Source organism: Primulina eburnea, chromosome 10 (assembly GCF_022965805.1).
Source record: "Primulina eburnea isolate SZY01 chromosome 10, ASM2296580v1, whole genome shotgun sequence".
In the NCBI taxonomy this organism is placed as follows: Eukaryota; Viridiplantae; Streptophyta; class Magnoliopsida; order Lamiales; family Gesneriaceae; genus Primulina; species Primulina eburnea.
The window spans coordinates 20,093,357-20,098,344 of record NC_133110.1 but is presented as its reverse complement, the minus strand read 5'-3'; the positions used below and the strand labels follow the sequence as shown (position 1 = coordinate 20,098,344).

General features: G+C 39.0%; 1 non-coding gene across 1 annotated transcript; it reads right to left on the bottom strand.

The window, feature by feature from the left end:
* Positions 1 to 2,292: 2,292 nt before the first annotated feature.
* On the bottom strand, positions 2,293 to 2,399 carry LOC140804104 (small nucleolar RNA R71). The gene has a single exon (XR_012112063.1). It is a non-coding gene; the product is annotated as a small nucleolar RNA R71 (small nucleolar RNA).
* Positions 2,400 to 4,988: the final 2,589 nt, after the last annotated feature.

The following is a 4,988-nucleotide window of genomic DNA, read 5'->3' as shown; positions in this document are numbered from 1 at the left end:
AACTGAGAGAGAGATTATTTGTTTAGTTGGTAACTTAACAGTTTCAGTTTGTGCCTCTGCTTTCGTTGTTGATATCATAAGTTGATCTTCAATAGGTTCAACAACGTCATCTTTGAACTCCATTTGAATATCCTCGGTAACTGATTGCAACATATAATCTACATTTTCCATTGTCAGAACTTCTTTAGAAAATGTAGATGAGTGCATCGCTGTTCTGAGATTGGTAGGATAATCAATGCAGCATATGAGGAGGTGATAGGACTCGTTTTTACGTGTTTTTAGTGTTGGTTTTGAGTCGCATTCAAGCATCATATTAGTTTGTTTTAGTTTAATTTTGCATTTTTTTAGCATTATTTAGCATGTGATTGATCTCGTGTATTTTGTGGTTATTTTGTAGGAATTGAACCAAAAAGTGGGAGAAAATTTATCAAAATATCGAAGAGGATTCGCACCGCCCCAGCGAGCATTTTGGTCTGGCCGAGGATTTTATGCGCAAGTGTCTCGCTAGGGCGGTCAAAAGTGACCGCCCCAGCGAAACCAGGGACATGCTCGAGGAAGTTTATGCGAGGACCTCTCGCTAGGGCGGTCAAAATATACCGCCCTAGCGAGAAGCGAGATTCGGGAAGATTTGTTTCCAACTTTTTATGGACTCTATCCTACACCTAAACCTAAGAGACGAGATCAGCGAGCCGTTTTTCAGATTTTATCATATTTTTCATCACTTTTCTTGGAGGAGAGGCTAGAAAAAGGAGATTTCGAAGACCTCGAGATTTCCACGCGTCGTGACCGTCATCCATCGTCATCTTTAGTATTTTCATTATTCAGTATTTTATTTATTACATTAATTGTTGGTTTTTATCATGAATTTCAGTAGCTAAACTCTTGATTTGTTGGGATTTGAGGGGATCCTACCTCGTACTCGGTGTTTAACATTATTTCTCGACGTTTTTATTAGTGATTTGTTTATGCTATTGTTCTTCCTTGTTTCAATCGAAGCCTAGCTAACTTCCTTTGATTATTTCATGTTGTTGATGATTTAGATAGAACAATTAACAATAGGATCAAATAGTATAAACCACGGATTTACAGTTTTAGTAGATATACGGAATTGGGTACGTGTCGATAGTGATAGTTCACCCGGATGAAAGCTAGTGGATTCCATGGAATGTAATGCAATCTTGAACTGTTAAATAATCGAGGACACTTGAGTACTGCATGTTTATGATTAGTATTAATATAGCTCAACAGAGTATATTAATTAGTCTAGGGAATTCCGTCGAATGCACGAGTAAAAGTCGAGTGTAATTATTTAAACACGAGTGGTAGGTGAACTGCTAATTCCCCACAAATTCATTTCTCAATTGATTTAATCCAAATTAATCATTGCTTTCTTGAATACGTTTTCTTTGCATTTTAATTATTTTAGTTGTTTAATTTACATTAGTTTATTGTTTAATTTACATTAGTTTAATCATCAACTCATTTTATCGTTGCTAAAGAAATTTTACTTGAAAATAAAAATAGTGTAACGCAGTCCTTGTGGAACTATACTCGTATTCACTTACGTTTATTATAACTTGACTATTGTGCACTTGCGATATTTAAATCGAGCTCTCATTTATAAAATAAATTTTGGGACTATTCACTGTGCAACTTTTGCTCGATCAAGTTTTTGGCGCCGTTGCCGGGGACTGTTGATTCACAATTTTTTTATTTTTCATTAAAATTCTTTAGTATTATTTATTTTATTGTTATTTGATACTCTCATTGTGTTGCAGATTTTTCTTGTGGTGCATGCGAAGATCACTCGAGTTTAAGCTTGAGCCTTTTGACCCCGAGATTGAAAGCACAGCTAGACGTCGACTACAACAGCAAAGAGTGAAGGAAAGAATGGAAGACGATCAACACAGAGAGGAGCCAAGGCGTATACCGATGATGGATTATGCGCAGCCGTCTCTTGATGGAGCACGTCCAAGCATCGTAAGACTCGTCATCCGAGCTAATCAGTTTGAGATCAAGCCAGCTATCATTCAGATGATTCAGAACACTTTCCAATTTGGGGAAAGTGCACTTGACGACCCTAATTCTCATATAGCTGACTTTCTTGAAATTTGTGATACTTTTAAGTTTAATGGCGTGTCTGATGATGCTGTTCGTTTGCGTTTATTTCCATTTTCACTGAGAGATAAAGCTAAGTCGTGGTTAAACTGTTTGCCTGTAGGGTCTATTACTACATGGGAGGATATGGCAAAGGCATTCTTGATCAAGTACTTTCGTCCGTCGAAGACTATGAAGCTTAGAGCCGACATTACTACTTTTGCTCAACATGAGCAAGAGTTACTTTACGAGGCATGGGAGCGCTACAAGGACTTGTTGAGGAGATGTCCACACCATGAGCTGCCTCTTGGGTTAGTTGTTCAAAATTTCTACTACGGTCTGCTTACTCCTAACCGTACTATAATAGATGCTGCTGCCTGTGGTAACTTACTGAGAAAAACGGCTGAGGAAGGATATGAGTTATTGGAGGAGATGGCTGCTAGTAGCTATCATCCTCAGTCTGATAGGCAGAGACGAGGTGCTGGAGTTAATCAAGTTAATGATTTGTCGGCGGTTTCAGCACAGTTAGAGGCTTTGAATAGAAAGATTGATGGGATGAGCATGAGTGGGTCGGCTATGCGTCTGCAAGAAATTTTCTATGATAAGTGTGGGGGTGAGCATGACGTGCAGGATTGCCAAGATGACAATCCATTATATGTGCCTGAGGGAGCACCGGTAAAACAAGTGGGATTCCAGAACCGTCCTAGAAATGACCCTTATTCGAACACATATAATCCGGGATGGAGGAATCACCCAAACTTTTCATGGGGAGGTCAAAACAACCAAAATCGCCAACAAAGAGGTCCACCGTATGGGATGCACCAAGGATTCAAGCCAGAACCAGCTCAGGAGGAGAAGTCCAATTTAGAGCAAATGATGACTAAATTTATTTCTGCAACAGAGACGAGATTTCAGAACCAAGATGCATCCATAAAGGGGTTAGAGAATCAAATTGGACAATTGGCTAAGTTGATTGCTAATAGGGAGCAAGGAGCTTAGCCATGCAACACGAAAACTAACCCAAGAGAACATGTGAAGGCTGTGGAATTGCGTAGTGGAAAAGCACTCGAGTCTAATGAGGAAAAGACCAAGCACGGTGAGGGTGAGGTGGAAAATCGAGGAGGTAAGTCTTCTAACTCTACATCTACACCTATTGCACAGAATAAAATTTTTATCTCTCCACCTTTTCCTGCAGCAATGAAAAAAGCTAAATTAGATGCACAATTTGGTAAATTTCTTGAGATATTTAAAAAAATTGCATATTAACATTCCTTTTGCTGATGCTTTATTGAATATGTCAAGTTATGCAAAATTCTTGAAAGATATCTTAGCAAATAAGCGAAAGCTAGAAGATCATATGACGGTGAATTTGACTGAAAATTGCTCCGCTTTAGTTCAAAACAAGATGCCTCCTAAGAAAAAAGATCCAGGGAGTTTCTCTATACCTTGCATTATTGGTGACATCAATTTTCATAAAGCTCTATGTGATCTTGGTGCGAGTATTAATCTGATGCCTTTTTCTGTGTTTAGGAGACTGGGATTAGGTGAACCCAAGCCAACTAGGATGTCGTTGCAGCTGGCTGACAGATCTGTCAAGTATCCACGTAGGATTATCGAAGATGTTTTGGTGAAAGTGGATAAGTTTATTTTTCCTGCAGATTTTGTGGTACTTGACATGGAGGAAGATTTAGAAATGCCTTTAATCCTAGGGAGACCGTTTCTGGCTACAGGGAAAGCACTGATTGATGTTGAAGAGGGGAAATTGAGACTGAGAGTTGGAGAAGACGAAATTATTTTTGATGTCTTCAATACTCTCAAGCACACAATGCACGCTGGTAGTTGTTTTCGTATAGATGTCTTGGATTCTCTCGTTTGTGATTTTATGCAGGATGGATTGAAAGAACCATTGGAGGCCACTCTCACTACTGAAAAGCAGGAGGACGAGCTAGACGAGGAAAAGATGGAGATGGTAGCTCACTTGAATGCCATTCCACCTTGGAGAAAGCAAGTGAGGCTTAGACTAGAGGAATTGGGCGACAGAAAAGATTTAATGCCTCAAAAGTCAAGCCTAGAGGAGCCACCTACTGTGGAGCTCAAACCACTACCTCCACATCTCAAGTACGTATATTTAGGAGAAAATAATAAATTGCCTGTTATTATTTCCTCTTCTTTGACAGATGATATGGAGAGTAAGCTCTTGGGAGTCCTTAAGGAGCATAAAGGAGCATTCGCTTGGAAGGTTTCGGACGTAAAAGGGATAAGTCCTTTGATCTGCATGCACAAAATTCTGATGGAAGATAAATACTCACCTCTAGCACAACCACAAAGGAGACTCAATCCAAAGATGCAAGAGGTAGTAAAAGCTGAAACAATTAAACTTCTGGATGCAGGTATTATCTATCCTATCTCTGATAGTGCGTGGGTAAGTCCTGTACAATGTGTGCCTAAAAAGGGTGGGATTACTGTTATTACGAATGAAAAAATGAGTTGATTCCCACTAGAACTGTTACGGGTTGGCGTGTGTGCATAGATTATAGGAAATTAAATGATGCAACCCGTAAAGATCACTTTCCCTTGCCATTTATCGATCAAATGATTGAACGATTAGCAGGTCATGAATTTTATTGCTTTTTAGATGGATATTCGGGATACAATCAAATCACAATTGCACCTGAGGACCAAGAGAAAACTACTTTCACTTGCCCTTATGGCACTTTTGCGTTTAGGCGTATGCCCTTTGGTTTATGCAATGCACCTGCAACATTTCAAAGATGCATGACCGCTATCTTTCATGACATGATTGAAAATTTCCTTGAAATTTTTATGGATGATTTCTCTATTTTTGGCTCCTCATTTAATGAATGTTTAGAGAATTTTAACTTGGTGTTAAT